This window comes from Silene latifolia, chromosome 9, assembly GCF_048544455.1.
Source record: "Silene latifolia isolate original U9 population chromosome 9, ASM4854445v1, whole genome shotgun sequence".
In the NCBI taxonomy this organism is placed as follows: Eukaryota; Viridiplantae; Streptophyta; class Magnoliopsida; order Caryophyllales; family Caryophyllaceae; genus Silene; species Silene latifolia.
Genome location: NC_133534.1, coordinates 69,638,213 through 69,659,016, shown reverse-complemented (window position 1 = coordinate 69,659,016; position 20,804 = coordinate 69,638,213). Strand labels below are relative to the sequence as shown.

The 20,804-nt window shown below is 39.9% G+C and overlaps 1 pseudogene; it reads left to right on the top strand.

Moving 5' to 3' along the window:
* LOC141601176 (putative pectinesterase/pectinesterase inhibitor 41) overlaps positions 1-20,804 on the top strand; it is a 50,031-nt pseudogene that overhangs the window by 21,780 nt on the left and 7,447 nt on the right.

Sequence of the window (20,804 nt, the reverse complement as noted above, 5' to 3'; positions counted from 1 at the left end):
AACACGAATCAAACATAGGTTAGACGAGCCAAAACCGAGTTTTGGCCTGAGACAGAAGCTCCTTGCTATGCAGGGAGGCTCGCGCCTCATGTAGGTGTCTAGGTCAAACTCATCCGTGTTTGTTCTCCTATTTCCTCTTTATTTCGTTTCTTATTTGTAATCAGTTTTTACCGTTTCAAATGTTTCAAATCATTTCTATGACAAACTTTTTAACCATAAATCATCAATCACCCTTGGTTCCATATACCATGACGGTTAAATCCGTGACTCGGTGATATTAATTGGTTAATTACATTTTAAAGGAATTTCTATTCTTTTATTTACCATTTTAATTCATTTTTATGATAAATATATTTTGACCATTATAAAAATCATCCTTGGTTCTTTATACCATGACGGTTTATTCCTTAACTCGATGATATTATTGGTTAATTACATTTTAATGGATATTTTAACCCCCTTTTATTTTATTTAACATTTTTCTCATTTGTTTACATTTGTAAATATATTAGTCATAATGCATAATCATCCTTGGTTCTTTATACCATGTCGGTTTAATCTGAGTACGATGAGAAACTTGGCTAACTACAAAGAAATGAACTTAACATATTTAGTTCAAATCAAACATTTTACATTTCTATTTGTAAACTACGCTTTTCAAACATGCAAATCCGACAACGAATGTTACTAACACAATAGTAATTATTCCGAGTCATGCAAACAATACTTGCAAATCATTTATTCACAAATATGGTTTTAAACAACCATTTTAACAACCAGGAGGCATCTATTGGTTCGCCCCATGGCTCGCGCCCCAAGAGGCCCTCTGCTTTCATATTTCAAAACCTGGGCAGAGCTCCTTACCCCGCCAATAGGCTCGCGCCTTAACAAGGCTGCCTCGTACTGTTCTGCCTCCTTTTTAGCACTTGTCTAGGACGATCCTGATTACGGTTTATCCGAATACATGACGGATCAGATTGACGAGTTTGCATTTTACCCTTTGTCATTTGACACCCTTTTTCAATAAATGGATCGTGTTAAGCATCATAACCCGAACTTGGTAAATGGATGTTTAATTTCCGTTTTCACATGCAAATCGACATTAAATCCAACTTGACATCTTATGCTCGATATTTGGATTAACAAACCGACTTAGAAAGCTCACATGTTAGGTTAACACTTTTGGATGTACATTCATGCATTTACACCGTTTTATCAACTCTTGCACTTAAACAACCACGATCGATCAGTAGAGGCCGCTAACGCGGGCGAGATTGGGTGTCCGATTAAAGGGCTTCCCAATACGTACCCTCATCCCTTACTCAGAACCTTTGGATAGTGGATGGCCTTATCCAGGGCGTACGAGGGTCATTTTAGGCATATAATGCTAAAAGGGGGACGAGTCCTTATCTTTAGTACCTATGTCAAACACCGCTTTTTGCCTTGATTGACCTAGGTATAAAGTGGATTAGAACGGGTTCCAAGTATCCCATAAATGCTTGGTGGCGACTCCGAACATCTCTAATCATTTCGAGACCTTTACCGAGACGAAACCGACCGATCTAAAGCGATCCGGTCGAAAGCATTTCAACGCCACCGAGCGTGGCTTTCTAGACCGCTGCATGTCCACAGATTGTCTTAGCGTGCAGGTGGCCCGTGACTACGGACCGGTAGGTGGCCCAAATCCACAGATCGAGACGTGGCCCATGTCCACAAAGCTACAGACTGAATGTGACAGTATATAGAACTGTTACTCAAGAGTAAAGCAAATAACAAAACTTGACAAAAAACAAGTGCAGCGGAATAAAAGAAACGGAGATCAAACAAGAGATTTTTGAATTGGTTCGGCAAGAAATCAAGTGCCTACGTCTAATCTACTTTTTATTGATTGATTTAGTGATCTACTCCGACTACTAAAAACCCGTACAATAAAAAGAACTCGCAACCTACTCCGGTTGCCACATAAGTTCAAGGACTACTCCGTCCTAGAACTCAACAACTCACAACCTACTCCGGTTGCCACAAGAGTTAGAGGAATACTCCGTCCTAGAACTCAACAACTCACAACCTACCCCGCTTGCCACAAGAGTTAAAGGACTACTCCGTCCTAGAACTCAACACTCTAACTTAGAACGTTTACAAGGATCAAGTTTTCACGGACTGATTCTTTAACAAGAATTGATATGAACAACTTACAAGATCAAACGGTTCATAAGTGAGAGAGTTTAATATTTAAAGGAAAAGTTGTTATGACTGTAACATTTGAAGACTTTGAAAGCTTTGCAAAATATCAAAACGATTTGAAAACTTGAAAACAATTTTGCAAACTCTACACTCTAACTAGAATGTTTTCAAACCAGGTTTCCTTAGACCGATTCTTAAAAAGAATTGAGAAGGACAACTTATTGGTACAAACAATTTCTAGATGAGAGGGTACAACACTGTGAAGTAACAGTGATTTCGGTTGACTCACTTGAGGACTTAGAAGATTTTTTTGCAAAGAAAATTTTGAGTTCTTAAAAACTGATTTTGCAAAAATACTTTTGATTTCTCTAAAAAGTCTTGCTTTCAAAGTGAGGAGAAGGGTTCCTTTTATAGAGAGGGTAAACAGGGTAGTTGAGCTAGGGTTTGTGAGTCAAAAGTCTTCACATGTGATGAAGACTAACTCTTTCCCAAACTTGCAGAAAAGAGGGCACTCTTTTAAGAAGCAAAAGAAGAAAACAAGGTTCGTAATTTATCCAAAATAAGCCTTTGATTTTTCAGAAAACAAAGAGTGGAAAACAAGTCATAAGATGACAAGCTTATACAAAAATGACATAAAGCAAACTTTGCTTTATAAAAGACCAAGGAAACAAATTGGCATAAAGAAGGAAACAATTTGAATTGATAATTAGCTAAACCTCTTTTCTAGAAACCCAACTCTTAAAAAGAAATCTGAAAGTCATCATTTAAATCCAAGCCATTTAAAAAGATAAAAAGGATTTTCGAAAGATGAAATCGAGTTTCAAGTGTTACAGACCATGGTAACAGTCGAGGCTACCGTTACTTGCAAGAGTGACAATAATCTTGACTGTTGTTATTGCGTTTAAATACTCTACTCCCTAACTTGTACATTAGATGATACAATTGACTCTAAATCTTTGGGTGAACAATTTATCAACCATTCTTGACTTTGATATTGATTAATTCTTGCTCGAGGAGGTTGCATTATTCCTGAAATGGTACACTTAGAAACACGATTAAATTGGGCATGTCATCATCAACAAATAGGTCCTAACAAATTCCCCCTTTGATGATGACAAGCCCCATAAAATTAATGTTCCCATTGAGTTCCCCCTTAAGTGGTCAGTCCAAGATAAATCATGAGGGTAGAAACAAGAGCAATGTAGACTTAAGAAACACACAAAGCCTAGAACAATATTACTAACATATATAGTCCACCAAATAGCAATAGTTTAATCAATAAGCAAGTAGAAAGAACATGAATTATCCCTTTTCCCCCTCTTGACATCATCAAAAAGGTAAGAGGCTACCCTCGGACATAGAATAGTCATGCATGAGACGTCGCATGAAAGACAACCATGGTTGCATCATAATAACAAGGTCAACACAAAGCAAAGGTTTAAACATGAGTTCAAACACAAAGTTCAACAAGGCTAAACCATAGTTTAATTAGTACACCACCGAATGATAATGAGAGAGGGACAAGAGGTGTAAGGCAAAAGACAAGTTTGATTATGGGCAAATTTAGGGTGCGGAAGTTTGGTCATCGTTTTTGAGGATAATGAAGAAGATAGCAAAATGGTTGAGGTTTGACAATGAAGGTCTGAGTCACAATCATCTCTACTGTTGCATTGGACTTTATATATTGAAACCACCAAGGTATGCACCAAATAAGTTCTCAACATGTGATGAAGGAACATCAACTTCTTATATTTTTCTTTCTACGCAACATGTGATGAGGGATCATCAACTTCTTATATGTTGCTCTCATTTCATGAAAATTCTTGACAAAAATTGATCTTGACCTTTGAGCATGGCAACAGTGGCATACACTGTGACTTCCTTTTAATTTCTTCCAAATTTTTGCTTTACTTCTTTTCTCAAGACCGTCGCATTTTTCAATTTCATCTATCTCATTTCCAATAATCACTTTGACATTTCGCATATTGCCTTCCTTTTTTTTTTTTTTTTTTTTCATTCTCCATTTTCCCAACCAACTTCCCAATCATCTCTTGATGCATATGTAGATCATATAGTTGTTTGGTTCTCTGTTTCACATAGACCTTTGCAACATAAGTGAATTGAATGTGAAGGGGTGAGGTCTTTGGGTATTGAAAATGAAGGATTTTGAGCAATTTGAAGATTATAAGAGATAACCATTTGAAGGTGGTTGAAAGGGTTGGTATTCGGATTGATTTAAGAGGGGGGGGGGGGCTCATTCAATAGGGTATGTACCATTAAACACAAGACTAGACATGAGGTTGAGTGATTATTAAGCACACACACGGTTTATCGATTATGGACATAACATGGAATGAATAGACTAGAATAAAAGATAGCAAACTCATTCTAGTCAATCATATGAGGATTAGTTAAATTCACACAAATACTACATGCAATTAATTAACCCAATTTGTAACCTAAGTTTTTCAAATTTTTCTCTTGCAAGTGGTTTAGTAAATATGTCGGCAATTTGATTTTCGGTTTTGCAAAAAACAATAAGTTTAATATGCCCTTTTTCTACGTGATCACGAATAAAATGGTGACGAATCTCAATATGCTTAGTCTTAGAATGTTGAATCGGATTTTTGTAAATATTTATTGCACTCGTATTATCACACATGATGGGAACGGAGTCGTAAATAATTCCAAAGTCAAGAAGTTGTTGTCTTACCCAAAGAAGTTGAGAACAACAATGTGCGGCACTAACGTACTCACTTTCGGCCGTTGAAAGAGCCACCATATTTTGTTTTTTGAGCCCCATGAAATGAGACAAGGACCCAAGAATGTTGCAATTCCGGATGTACTCTTTCGATCTACCGTGCAACCCGCATAATCCGCATCGGAAAAACCTATAAGATCAAATGAACAATATAAGGGGTACCACAAGTAGAGATCTTGTGTTCCAATCAAATACCGAAGAATTCGTTTAACGGCTTTAAAGTGGGATTCTTTCGGATTTGCTTGGAACCTAGAACATAAGCTAACACTAAAGAGAATGTCGGGACGACTTGCGTTCAAGTAAAGAAGTGAGCCTATCATACCTCTATACACCTTTTCACTAACATTCTTACCGAGTTCATCTTTGTCCAATTTGGACCCGGCTACCATAGATGTATCATGAGACTTACCATTAGTCATTCCAAATTTCTTAAGCATTTCCTTAATGTACTTTTGTTGATGGATCATGATTCCATCCTTTGAATGCTTGATTTGGAGCCCAAGGAAAAATCCTAGCTCACCCATCATGCTCATTTCAAACTCCGATTTCATTAGCTCCGAAAAGTACACATAAAAGAGTTCATTTGTTGCACCAAATATAATGTCATCAACATATACTTGGACAACCAACAGTTCAACTGACTGTGACTTTAAAAACAATGTTTTGTCAACGGAGCCTCTTCTAAAACCATTTTCAATAAGAAATTTAGACAATCTATCATACCAACACCTAGGTGCTTGTTTTAAACCATAAAGAGCTTTGTCTAATTTGAAAACATGGTTAGGAAAATCATTGTCTTTAAAGCCTGGAAGTTGCTCCACAAAGATATCCTCTTCCAAATATCCATTTAAGAAAGCGGTTTTGACATCCATTTGGAAAAGTTTAATGCCTTTATGAGCCGCAAAAGCTATAAGTAATCGTATGGCTTCAAGTCTAGCTACCGGTGCATAGGTTTCATCGTAATCAATACCCTCTTGTTGGTTATAACCTTGCACCACTAGTCTAGCCTTGTTCCTTACGATTTCTCCCGAGTCATCAAGCTTATTGCGAAAGACCCATCTAGTACCAATGACGGTACGATTAGATGGTCTAGGGACTAAGTGTCATACCTCATTCCTCTTGAATTGATTGAGTTCTTCTTGCATAGCTATTAACCAGTCAGCATCAGTTAGGGCGACTGTCACGTTGACCGGTTCTACTTGAGAAAGAAAAGCATTGTGGGCACAATACTCATCAAGATGGGCAAGATTGTTAAGAGAGGCTCTTGTTCGAATTCCAGAATTGAGATCATTTGTGACATTTGAGAGTGGATGGGGGCTTTGATGTTTCCACCTTCTTGGAACAATGGTGGTTTGTTCCCCCTCACATGTGACAGTCTCGGTTACTGTTTCCTCCTGATTAGAGCGGACATCCTCAACACTATTCTGAGTTGCTTCATTTCCGGAAGTGGAGGCAACAGTCGTTGGGTCTGTTGCATTCTGAGAAGAAACAGTGGCATTAGAGTTACCACGTGTTACCCCTGGATTGTTGCTTTCATTTGGATGCAACAGTCCCTGAGGTTGTTGACATTAGCAGGTAACAGTCCGTCTGTCTATTGCAGGGCGTCATTGTTTGGAGCTTCCTCATCCGCAAACACAAAGTATTTTCTCACAAGACCAATCTCAAATTCATCCTCATCATCTTCATCCTTATTTTGTACCTGTCCAAGAATGGTAGATTCATCAAATATGACATGTACACTTTTTGGATTTAAAGGAGCTTCTAACATGTTTGCATCTAGCACATTCATCACATAACTTATCAAATTCAAACTTCATGTTAGGAAAACCTTCAACTAGGTCAAGTCTTCTAAGGGTCTTAAGAGTTTTAACACTAACATGTCCAAATCTTTTGTGCCACAACCAAGGGTCATTTTTCATTACACTTATGCAAGACATAGTATGACCGGATAGCATGTTCAAATCGGTTAAGTAAACATTTTTGACACGTCTACCTTCAAGAATCAACTCATGGGTTGTAGCAACAAAAATACGACACAAATTAGCACTAAATTCAACAATATTATCCTTATCACAAAGTTGAGAAATACTAAGGAGATTAATTATGATTCCAACCTTTGACAAGCCGCACGTTGTCGACACAAAGTAACGATGACTTACCAACCTTTCAAATGCCTATTACTTCATTTTTTTGTTGTCACCAAACGTTACCGTGCCACCATTATAGGCTTTAAGTGAGAGGAATTGGCTTCTATCACTCGTCATGTGACGAGAGCATCCACTATCCAAGTACTAATTGTGGCCGCCTCTCACCAAGCCCTACACAAGATTAGACTTTGAGTTTAGGAACCCAAACAAACTTGGGTCCCCTTTTATGATCAACATATCTCACAATGTCTTTCCTAATCCACATTTGCTTTACAACTTTGATGTTCTTGTTAATGTCATTATGTCTTTTCTTGCAAGCGTTAAAGACATGACCATTCTTACCACAATAGTTTCAAATAATGTATTTGGAAAGACCAACATATTTCCTTCTCCTAAAGTCGGGTTTAGGCTTCTGGATGTAACTGTAATACTCCGTATTTATAAGTCTTGGGGTACTCTATCGAGTAGGCCTTACTCTGTCGAGTAAGGGTAAGTTGCGTTTTAGAAAAGTTTCTGACCTGTTGGGTACTCGATCGAGTAGTCAGCACTCGATCGAGTAAGGGGTACTCGATCGAGTACCTCGGGTACTCGATCGAGTAGCCGGTTTTACGGGGAGTTTTCTCGGGTTTTGTTAATTATGCGATTAAGGTATATAAGCTTTGTCGTCATTATTCTAAATCACTTTTACAAAACCTAAATTACTGTTTAAGAGAGAAAGCAAGCAAGTTCTTCATCCTAATCGCATTATTAGCAATACCTGGAGTTTGGAAGGTCGGTTCTTAGCGTTGATTATACCGTTGAGTTCCTTGCGTCGAGGGTAAGATCTATGTACCCTTTTTATTGTTTTTCCTTTGATTTGGTTAAACCATAATTTAGAGATTTGGGGGTTTATGTGTAGTATGTGATTTGGTAGCCTTTATATGTTGTATGATAGGAGGAGGGTTCATAGAGGAAGCTTTTGATTCAAAGAAGAGAGAGACCGTCGATTGTGTGCTTACCGGGTAGGATTTCCTACTCGCATTAGTCCCATAATGGGATATTGGTTGATGTGTTGTGTTTGGTTGGTTGATATAGTAATTGTATTGTGATTGTGGTTGTGATCGTTGTTTATGGTTAGCGAGGCGTGGCCTCGGGCCGAGTGGGGTCACTTGCGGGAGTGGCTTCACGCCCTAGTTTCGCCCTTCGTGGAACCCGCCACGAAAGGGATGTGCACATTAATGGACAGGGTTATCGCTCACTATGTGGAGCGGGGATTTGGTGGGTACGATCGCGGTCCCCCATCGGCGGGGCTGGTCCAAAGGACGATCGGTGATTGAGATGATTGGATTTGGCGTGATTGTGTGTGTGTGATGTTAAGCTCGTCTGTTTATCTTATTGTTAGTATATATTGAATTGTGTGATTAGTACGACCCGGTGTTGTTTTGTAAACTGCGGTGATCCATTCGGGGATGGTGAGCGGATATTGAGCGGTATTGAGATGAGTACTTGGGATAGGCTGGGATTGCCACGACGATGATAGGAGTCTTCCGCCGTAGCTTATTAGTTATTTACATTTCGATTAGAACATCAGTTTGAGAACATGTATCGTACTTTTGGTTTGGTTTTGAGAATTGTAACTCTTCGCTAAGTATTTATAATTAAACGTTGTTTCTTCATTGTTATTTGATTATCATTGCCTCGGGTAACCGAGATGGTAATGTCTTCATACCCGAGTGGTCCTGGTAAGGCACTTGGAGTATAGGGGTGTTACAAATGGTATCGAGCAACGATTAAAACCTGTAACCAATGAACCTAATGAACATAGGGAGTCAACTAAAATGAACCCGGGGTAAAAGTTGTAGGAGCTAATGCAAAGGCTTGGGAGACGTCCTAAAGTCGCGAAGTCGCCCTACAATTTTGAATCGGTCACATGGGGGGAGTGTTTGTCGAGTCGTATGTGTGTTTGGTTAACTTGTGTAAGAATGTGATGAAATGTGTTAATTGTTTGATGTTTGAAGTAGAAGGTTGAGAATGTGAAAGAAAGGTTAATGAAATATGTAGACTTGTTGTTGGAGTGATAACATGTTGGATGTTTATAAGGTGACATTTAATCACATGATATAGTGATCTCGTAGATCGTACGAAAGGATGCGTAGCATTATATGCTTAGTTATGATATAATATGTGGTTTTATAAAGTTTTTTTTTAGCATGTTAGCATATGATATAGCATGCGGGTAGCGTTTCTGAGTTAGCATGACTCGATCGAGTGGGACTGACTTGATCGGGTGGGTTTTTGATGATTTTGAATCCAGAATCGTGTTTTTGGGTACTCGATCGAGTAACTAGGGGTACTCGATCGAGTAGGGGGTCACTCGATCGAGTAGCCTAGCTACTCGGTCGAGTATGTAAGAGATCAGAAGGTCTGTTTGGGGTCTGATGTTTGGGTACTCGATCGAGTATGTTGGGCACTCGATCGAGTAGCCCGTTACTCGATCGAGTGTGTTTGGGAACTCGATCGAGTAGGTTTTGGGCAGCGTGTTTTCATGTTTTGAGATTTAGTACGTGTGTTTATGTCTACCATTTCTTATATATATAGTTTCAAGATGCCGCCCAAGAAGACTGCTTTGAATGCGAGAGCTGAGCTTATGAACATAGATGACTTCGTTAAGATGTTGGAGCATCAGGATGCTCTCACTGAGGCTTTAAAGACTGTGGGGAAAGATAAGGATAAGGATAAGGATAAGGAGAAGGAGGTTGATCATTCTAAAATCAGCCTCTATATCGCGAGGTTTAACCCGAAAGAGTACAAGGGAGTTGGGGAGCCTAACCTTCTTGATAGTTGGCTGAGAGAGATGGAGAACATATTAGATTTGGTTCATTGTCCTGATGAGATGAGAGTGGAACAGGCTGCGTTCTATCTGAGGGAGGCAACTGGCAAGTGGTGGGATACAGTGAAAGTGAGTGCTAAGGATATATATACAAACCAAGGGTTACCTGCTATACCTTGGGAGGAGTTTCGTAGGGCTGTGAGGAAGGAGTTTGTACCGGAACATGTGAGGAGTAAGTTGAGGGAAGAGTTTGACAGTTTTAAGATGACCGTTGAGATGTCTGTGGCCGAGTACTACAGGCAATTCAATGAGAAGTCTAGGTATACTGAGGATATGGGTTTAAGTGAGGAGAACCTGGCGTTGAGGTTTGAGAGGGGGTTGACCCCTAAGATTATGGATAAGTTACCCGTGGGAGTCCTTACGATGTTAAGGAAGCTTATGAGAGGGTGGGAGAGCCGAGAGGTTGGTGGAGATGGCTCGGGAGAGGTTAGGTGGTGAGAAGAGGGAGTCGAGAGCAAGGGTGGTGGCCAATCTAATCACAAGAAAGGCAACCACAATCGATCTAAGGGATTTTCTTCTCGGGTCGGGGTTCGATCTTTGGGGCTTCCTTTGGGCGCGGCCGTGGAAGTGTTAGTGGTAGTTGGGGAGTGACTGCTCTGTTTGTGGTGGTGTAGGCCACAAGAGACATGAGTACACAAGTGCACCGGATCTTTCCGGAGACTGCACAGAGCTTCGCGAGCAACGCACCGGGCCGGATCATGGCCAAACCGGGAAGTCGGTGTTACAGAGTGGAGGCAACCACAACGGCGGTAATTCTTATCAGAAACCACCAACGAACAACAACAACAATCAAGGGTCGGGTGCTAAGCCGACCACATTAGCCAGTACTGTCCAGGGAGGTGGGCAGAAGACCAGTGGCAAGTTATTCATGATGGAGAAGAAAGCAGCTGAGGAAGATGCGCACGTTATCACCGGTACTTTTCTTGTAAATGGTATTCCTACCTTTGTTTTGTTTGATTCGGGGGCTTCTCGGTCGTTTGTGTCTTCGATTCATGTTAAACAGTTAGGTTTGAGGGTATATGAGTCTGTTAGTGAGCGAGTTTTTATACCTTCGGGTGAGTCTGTATCATGTGGGAGATTGTTTAGAGATGTATCTATGATAGTTGGGCAAGTTGATCTACCTCTAGACTTGCTAGAGTTTCGTTTTGACGGTTTTGAGATGATAGTCAGGATGGATTGGTTAGGAAAGTATAAAGCTAAGATAGACTGTCATCAAAAGAAAGTGTCTTTAAGAGGTCCTAAGGGTGTTAGTGTGTCTTATCGTGGGTTTCTAGTCAAACCCAAAGTTAAGTTGATTGCAGCTGTCACCTTGAAGTCTTATCTGAGGAAGGGATGTCCTTTGATCTTGTTCCATGTGAGAGATGACCGGATAGAGAGTCCGACAGTTGATGCGATACCAGTGGTGGGGGAGTTTGCCGATGTTTTTCCTGACGAGATTCCGGGGTTGCCACCAAAGAGGGAGATAGATTTCACCGTTGAGTTGAAACCAGGGACGGGGCCAATCTCTAAAGCACCGTACCGTATGGGTCCTAAGGAGATGGAGGAGCTTAGGAAGCAGTTGGATGATTTGATAGAGAAGGGATACATTAGACCAAGTGTATCGCCGTGGGGAGCACCAGTTCTTTTTGTGAAGAAGAAAGATGGGAGTTTGAGGTTATGTATAGATTACAGGGAGCTGAACCGAGTGACGATAAAGAACAAGTATCCTTTGCCAAGGATAGATGACCTGTTTGATCAGTTGAGTGGTGCATCAGTCTTTTCTAAGATTGATTTGAGGTCGGGGTACCATCAGGTGAAGATTAGAGAGGTGGACATACCAAAGACAGCTTTCACGTCGAGGTATGGCCATTATGAGTATGTGGTGATGCCGTTTGGGTTGTCTAATGCACCGAAAAGGTGTTTATGGATTTGATGAATAGAATCTTCGAGACGAGTTCTTGGACCAGTTTGTAGTGGTATTTATCGATGACATCTTAGTCTACTCTAAGACTAAGGAGGAGCATGAGGAGCATCTGAGGATCGTGTTGCAAACTTTGAGGGATCATGAGTTGTATGCTAAGCTGTCCAAGTGTGAGTTCTGGTTAGAGAAAGTTGCTTTTCCGGGGCATGTGATCTCTAAAGATGGGGTAGTCAGTGGATCCGGCGAAGATAGAAGCAATGACAAAGTGGGAAGCACCAAAGAATGTTGCCGAGGTTAGGAGTTTCTTGGGTTTAGCTGGATACTACAGACGGTTCGTGAAAGATTTCTCCAAGATAGCTAGACCTATGACAGCGTTGATGAGGAAAGAGAACAGGTTTCGTTGGGATGAGAGTTGTGAGACGGCGTTCCAAACATTAAAGGAGCGTTTGACCACGCTCTCTGTCTTAGCATTGCCTGAAGGGACCGAGAACTTTGAGGTTTATACAGATGCCTCGAAGAATGGGCTGGGATGTGTGTTGATGCAGAATGGTAAAGTGATTGCCTATGCTTTTAGGCAATTGAAGCCTTATGAGGAGAACTACCCTACTCATGATCTGGAGTTGGGGGCTGTGGTGTTTGCTCTCAAGATTTGGAGACATTACCTTTATGGAGCAATCTTTAAGGTATTTTCTGATCACAAGAGTCTCAAGTACATCTTCACTCAGAAGGAGTTGAACATGAGACAGAGGAGGTGGATGGAGCTGATTGGCGATTATGACATGGAAATCATCTACCATGAAGGGAAGGCCAATGTTGTAGCGATGCTTTGAGTAGGAAGAGTGTACATTCTCTCGTATGCACTCTATCTTTGATGAGGCCGAGAGATGAGGTAGCGAGCTTTGGGATACATATGATGCGAAAGGAGATGCCATGGGTGATATGACAAAGACTTGAGTTTTATGATGATATTCGAGGTAAGTAGGCGTTGGACCCTAAGATAGTGGAGTGGAGAGTCGGAGTAGAAAAAGGGACGGTGTCCCTTTTCTATTCATACGGATGGTAGTTTGAGGTTTGATGGTAGGTGGTGTGTTCCTAATGATGAGGAGTTGAAAAAGACTATCATGACAGAGGCACATTGCACACCATATTCAAGACATCCGGTGGTGACAAGCTATACAAGGATTTGAAGAAAACGTTTTGGTGGCCTGGGATGAAGAAAGAGACAGTGAGTTTGTGTCCCGTTGTTTGACATGCCGAGAGAGTTAAAGGGGAACAAATGACAACCACAAGGGAAGATTCAGTCTTTAGAGGTACCTGAGTGGAAGTGGGAATCAATTTCCATGGATTTCATTGTGGGTTTGCCAAAGAGTCAACAAGGTAACAACATGATTTGGGTAATAGTGGATCGACCGACCAAGTCAGCTCACTTTGTTCCAATGAAAGATACATGGACTAAGGCACAATCGGCTATGGCCTATCGAAAGAACGTGCTTAAGTTACATGGAGTCCCTAAGGACATAGTGTCCGACAGAGATGCGAGGTTTATATCGAGGTTTTAGAAGGAGTTGCGGAATCGTTGGGAACAACTTTGAAGATGAGTACAGACATTTCATCCTGCGACAGGCACGGCGGATCGAGAGAACAATCAAGACTCTTGAGGATATGTTGCGAGCTTGTGTGATGGATTTTGGTGGTAGGCTGGGAGCGAGAGGTTGGACTTGATAGAATTTTCTTACAATAACAGCTATCACACTAGTATTGGTATGGCACCGTTTGAGGCTTTGTATGGGAGAATATGTAGGAGTCCAATCTGTTGGGACGATAGTGCTGAGGCAGTGGTTTTAGGACCAGAGATGGTGGAACATATTAAGATGATCAGGGAACGGATGAGAGCAGCTCAGGATCGACAAAAGAGTTATGCAGATCTACATCGCCGGGATATAGAGTTTCAGGTTGGGGATAAGGTTCTTCTGAAAGTGTCTCCTATGCGTGGGGTTATGAGATTTGGGAAGAAAGGCAAGCTAAGTCAGAAGTTTATAGGGCCGTATGAGATCTTAGAGCGGGTTGGGGAAGTTGCATATCGTCTGGCTTTACCAGCTGTATTAGAGAGAGTGCATAATGTGTTTCATGTATCGCAGCTGCGGAAGTATGTGAGTGACCCGTCACATGTGTTAGAGGCCGAGAACTTAGAGCTAGATGAGTCCTTATCATATCTTGAGGTGCCTAAACAGATTCTAGACCGAAAGGTTAGAAAGACTAGGAGTGGTGAGACAGTTCTGCTCAAGATCCTTTGGTCTAACCACGAGACCGAGGAAGCTACATGGGAGCCAGAGGAGGCTATGAAAGAGCGTTACCCTTTCCTTTTTGATCAGGTATGTATGGTTACGGGGACGTAACCTTGTTTCCTTTAGGGGGGTAGGAGATGATCGCGAACATTTTTTAAGAGTTTTATACCCCTTTTATATGTTGTGTCGGGATGTTTGTCGGGATGAGTTGGGTTAGTAACATGTTTTATGTTGAATTTTGTTTGATTGTTGAGTCGGGAATGTTATGGGAGTACCTTTGTTTAGTAGTGGTTTGAACTTCGGGGACGAAGTTCCTTTTAAGGAGGGAAGACTGTAATACTCCGTATTTATAAGTCTTGGGGTACTCTATCGAGTAGGCCTTACTCGTCGAGTAAGGGTAAGTTGCGTTTTAGAAAAGTTTCGACTGTTGGATACTCGATCGAGTAGCTGGGGCACTCGATCGAGTAAGGGGGTACTCGATCGAGTACCTCGGGTACTCGATCGAGTAGCCGGTTTTACGGGGAGTTTTCTCGGGTTTTGTTAATTATGCGATTAAGGTATATAAGCTTTGTCGTCATTATTCTAAATCACTTTTGCAAAACCTAAATTACTGTTTAAGAGAGAAAGCAAGCAAGTTCTTCATCCTAATCGCATTATTAGCAATACCTGGAGTTTGGAAGGTCGGTTCTTAGCGTTGATTATACCGTTGAGTTCCTTGCGTCGAGGGTAAGATCTATGTACCCTTTTTATTGTCTTTCCTTTGATTTGGTTAAACCCTAATTTAGAGATTTGGGGGTTTATGTGTAGTATGTGATTTGGTAGCCTTTATATGTTGTATGATAGGAGGAGGGTTCATAGAGGAAGCTTTTTGATTCAAAGCAGAGAGACCGTCTGATTGTGTGCTTACCAGGTAGGATTTCCTACTCAGTATTAGTCCCATAATGGGATATTGGTTGATGTGTTGTGTTTGGTTGGTTGATATAGTAATTGTATTGTGATTGTGGTTGTGATCGTTGTTTATGGTTAGCGAGGCGTGGCCTCGGGCCGAGTGGGGTCACTTGCGGGAGTGGCTTCACGCCTAGTTTCGCCTTTCCGTGGAACCCGCCACCGAAGGGATGTGCACATTAATGGACAGGGTTATCGCTCACTATGTGGAGCGGGGATTTGGTGGGTACGATGCGGTCCCCCATCGGCGGTAGCTGTCCAAAGGGACGATCGATGATTGAGATGATTGGATTTGGCGTGATTGTGTGTGTGTGACAGTTAAGTCATCTGTTTATCTTATTGTTAGTATATATTGAATTGTGTGATTAGTATCGACCCGGTGTTGTTTTGTAAACTGCGGTGATCCATTCGGGGATGGTGAGCGAGATATTGAGCGGTATTGAGATGAGTACTGGGATAGCCGGGGATTGCCACGACACGATGATAGGAGTCTTCCGCTGTAGCTTATTAGTTATTTACATTTCATTAGAACATCGGTTTGAGAACATGTATCGTACTTTTGGTTTGGTTTTGAGAATTGTAACTCTTCGCTAAGTATTTATAATTAAACGTTGTTTCTTCATTGTTATTTGATTATCATTGCCTCGGGTAACCGAGATGGTAATGTCTTCATATCTGAGTGGTCCTGGTAAGGCACTTGGAGTATGGGGGTGTTACAGTAACAGTCGGACTGACCGTTCCATTTAAAACCTAGACCGGCAACCTTATCACATCTTTTGGGCTGATTTGTTGGAAAGTTTAAAACATTTTGGCCACCTTCCCAATTCTTTGAAACATTCGTAGCCTCAACAAGTTCTTTGTTTAGTTCCTCGACTTTGAAGGTGAGATACTTGTTTCTTTTTTTAGAGTTTTCAAGCTCCCTTTTCATTATCTCATACTCGGATTTAAGCTCCATGAAAGTTTCAGATTTTTGTTGAACATTAAGCTTAAGACCCGAGATGCATTTATCTAGGTGAATGATTTTAGAACTGGATGAACTACATTCGGCAGAATCATGTTGAAATTTGACAAATTTTTCGTGAAGCATTCTAATTTCCCTTTTGTAGGCATCTATGTTAACCTTAAGACATTCATTCTCCTTGGATAATTTAGTGACAAGTTCATTTGAGACTTCATTCTTACTATTAGAGGTGACAGTCTGAGACACTGTTACTTTAGGTTCTTCTACCTCATCAACTAGGTCATTAATGACCCCTTTAAAAACAGATTTTTCTTTTAAAAGTTCATCATTCTTTTCAACTTCTATAGACAATCTTTTTTCCACTATGAAGTCATGAGTGTGAGGATTGAGTTTAGACACAAGGTATCCAATTCTTTCTTTAGAATCCTCATACTTAGATGTCATTTGATCAAGACGTTTGTTTAGATCAACGAATTCTTTGGATCTTTTGTAAGCATTAGACTTAGAAGTGCTACATTTGGGCATATCCATTTTGAAAAAGGCAAGCTTTTCATGAAGAACTTCTATTTCTTTCTTGTGATCACATAATTCAATTTTAAGACGCTCCTTTTCATTGACAAAATGTTTGACATGTTCATTTGACTTAGCTAGATCTTTGTTGGAAGCAACAGTTTCAGATACTGTTTCTCTTAAGTCAATTATCTCAACCACTAGGTCATCCAATTCATCCTTGAGAACATCTTTGTCCTTCAAAAGGTCATCACGTTCCTTGGTTAGCAAGGAAACTTGCATCACCAAGGTGGTGTTGACATTTTCAAGGTCAAAGACATCCGTGGGGATCATCTTAAGACACTCAAGTTCTTTAGTCAATTGTTTGTTCAATTTGTTGAATCTTTTTACTTCGTCATAAACATCAGAGGTGACAGTGACACTGTCTGTTGCTTTCAGTTCATTTTTAAGGTTAAAGTTTTCTTGTGCAATTTCTTCAATTTCGTCTTGCATGACATCAAGCTTATCATTTTGTGAACAACACTTATCAAAGAGTTTGTCAAGAAGCTTACATACCTTTTCTTTGGAGTAAGATCTAACCTTGGCTTTTAGATGTTTTACCTCATTGTCGGAGTCCGAGTCAGAATCATTGGGGTGAGCCATGAGACATCTAAGATGTTCAATTTTAGAAGTTTTTGAGACTTTGTCCTTGAGATGACTTGTAAAACACATTTTAGCCTCTAGTTGCTCCTCGATGAGTTCCTCATCTTCCTCGGAGTCGGACATTCCTCAAATAGCGCTCATGACTCTATGTTTGTAGTCCTTTTTAACTTTATCTCGTTTCTCCTTTGATTTGATTTCATCCCACATGGGACATTCTTTAATTTGGTGAGTTTTATCACCACACTTAAAGAATCCCACGGTGGAACTAGGTTGTTTCTTAGGAAAGCGTTTTTTCGAGAAATTATTATTGAACCTTTTATTTTCTTGACCATTGACTAACCCGGCTAGATTCCTTGAGAACATAGCAAGCTCGTCTTCCTCCTCGTCTTCTCCATCGCTTGTAGAGGACGTGAGAGCGAGACTCCTTCCCTTTGAAGACTCACTAGAATGCTTGTTGAGATTGAACTCGTTAGCCATTAGTGATCCCATTAGTTCATGAGGTGATAGGGTTGACAAATCTTTGGCTTCCTCTATAGCGGTAACTTTGGATTGCTACTTAGAGGTGAGATTACGAAGGATTTTCCGAATGATGTCCTCGGACTCGAAATCCCTTCCTAGACTTTTTAGCTCATTAATAATACAAGAAAAACGTGAAGAAAAGCTATTTATGGACTCGTCCTTTGACATTCTAAACATCTCATATTGTTACATGAGAAGGTCAATACAGTGTTTTCTAACTTGGGAGGTCCCCTCATAAGCAAGTACAAGAGAGTCCCAAATAGATTTTGCCGTAGGACATCCATAGATTCGACTAACTTCTCCCTCACCAACACAACGTTGAAGTATCGACATTGCCTTGGAGTTCTTTTCGGCAAGTTTGAAGTCATTTTCATTGTAATTTCTTTCCTCTTTGGTTTTGGTGAAACCGGTTAACATATCGGTTTCCTCAATAACAAGAGGTCCATTTTGGATGATGGTCCAACATTGATAGTCTATACTTTTGATGTAATGTTCCATTTTGAATTTCCACCATCCAAACTTCGCACCGGTAAAGACCGGGATCTTGGAGTGTTTTTGGGAATCCATTACCCAAGAATCAAACTCTAAGGCGATTAGCCTCGATCAAGAGCACGAGGCTCTGATACCAATTGAAGAGTTTATGGATTCAAGTACCTAAGAGGGGGAGGGGGTGAATTAGGTACTATTTAAAATTTTTAACTAAACTTAATTGATTTAAATTAGTCAAATGAAATGATATTTCAAGTATCTAACAAACACCCCTTTTAAATGAAAGTTAAAAGGCGTATTGTTGAACTGACTAGAGCAACAGTGAGACAGACTGTTACTAGTTGGCTTAGCAAATGTTGTAAGCAACAGACCAAACCGACAGTATCGCGGACTGTTGTGCTTAAGAACAATAAATGAGTTTAACTGAAAATTTCAACTTAAACTTTATTGAATTAAAGTAAGTTGTTTGACAATGTAGAAGATAAGTGAATACATCGATTAAATTGAAGAAGTAAACGAGTATTGAAATATGAATACTTGCTGAAGCCTGAATATAACAATGGTCCTGACTGTTGTTATTCGTCTTAGCAAATGAAGTACAAGCTACAGACCGAATGTGACAGTATATAGAACTGTTACTCAAGAGTAAAGCAAATAACAAAACTTGAAAAAAAACAAGTGCAGCGGAATAAAAGTAAACGGAGATCAAACAAGAGATTTTTGAATTGGTTCGGCAAGAACTCAAGTGCCTACGTCCAATCTACTTTTTATTGATTGATTTAGTGATCTACTCCGACTACTAAAAACCCGTACAATAAAAAGAACTCGCAACCTACTCCGGTTGCCACATAAGTTCAAGGACTACTCCGTCCTAGAACTCAACAACTCACAACCTACTCTGGTTGCCACAAGAGTTAGAGGAATACTCCGTCCTAGAACTCAACAACTCACAACCTACTCCGGTTGCCACAAGAGTTAAAGGACTACTCCGTCCTAGAACTCAACACTCTAACTTAGAACGTTTACAAGGATCAAGTTTCCACGGACTGATTCTTTAACAAGAATTGATATGAACAACTTACAAGATTAAACGGTTCATAAGTGAGAGAGTTTAATATTTAAAGCAACAGTTGTTATGACTGTAACACTTGAAGACTTTGAAAGCTTTGCAAAATATCAAAACGATTTGAAAACTTGAAAACAATTTTGCAAACTCTACACTCTAACTAGAATGTTTTCAAACCAAGTTTCCTTAGACTGATTCTTAAAAAGAATTGAGAAGGACAACTTATTGGTACAAACGATTTCTAGATGAGAGGGTACAACATTGTGAAGTAACAGTGATTTCGACTGACTCACTTGAAGACTTAGAAGATTTTTTTGCAAAGAAAATTTCGAGTTCTTAAAAACTGATTTTGCAAAAATACTTTTGATTTCTCGAAAAGTCTTGCTTTCAAAGTGAGGAGAAGGGTTCCTTTTATAGAGAGGGTAAACATGGTAGGTGAGCTAGGGTTTGTGAGTCAAAAGTTTTCACATGTGATGAAGACTAACTATTTCCCAAACTTGCACAAAAAAGGGCACTCTTTTAAGAAGCAAAAGAAGAAAAGAAGGTTTGTAATTTATCCAAAATAAGCCTTTGATTTTTCAGAAAACAAAGAGTGGAAAACAAGCCATAAGATGACAAGCTTATACAAAAATGACATAAAGCAAACTTTGTTTTATAAAAGACCAAGGAAACAAATTGGCGTAAAGAAGGAAACAATTTGAATTGATAATTAGCTAAACTTCTTTTTTAGAAACCCAACTCTTAAAAAGAAATCTGAAAGTCGTCATTTAAATCCAAGCCATTTAAAAAGATAAAAAAGATTTTCGAAAGATGAAATCGAGTTTCAAGTGTTACAGACCATGGTAACAGTCGAGGCGATCGTTACTTGCAAGAGTGACAGTAGTCTTGACTGTTGTTATTGCGTTTAAATACTCTTCTCCCTAACTTGTACATTAGATGACACAATTGACTCTAAATCTTTGGGTGAACAATTTATCAACCATTCTTGACTTTGATATTGATTAATTCTTACTCGAGGAGGTTGCATTATTCCTGAAATGGTACACTCAGAAACACGATTAAATTGGGCATGTCGTCATCAACAAATAGGTCCTAACAAATACTCCCTCCTATTCTAAATAACTGTCCCATTTGCCATTTTCGTCAATTCACATAATTGTCCCATTTGCCATATTTGGACATGGTTTTTTACTTTCCTACCCTTAGCTCTTTTCTTTATTTACCACCCCAACCACCCATAACCCATCATATTCAATACTTTTCATTATTTAACTCATATATTATTACCCCTATACAATAATTTTCATTATTTTAACCATATTCCTTAATTTTCGTGTCATTGTCCAAATGGGACACTTATTCGGAATAGGAGGGAGTATGTTGTCATTCCATCAAATAAGATGTACTTGTTTATGCTTGGTGATGGAATTAATCAGACAATAATCACCGGAAATCGAGTGTCGCTGCTGGTTGGACAACTTTCAACTCTGCTACATTTGGTATGCCATTCCATTAACTTTTTGAAT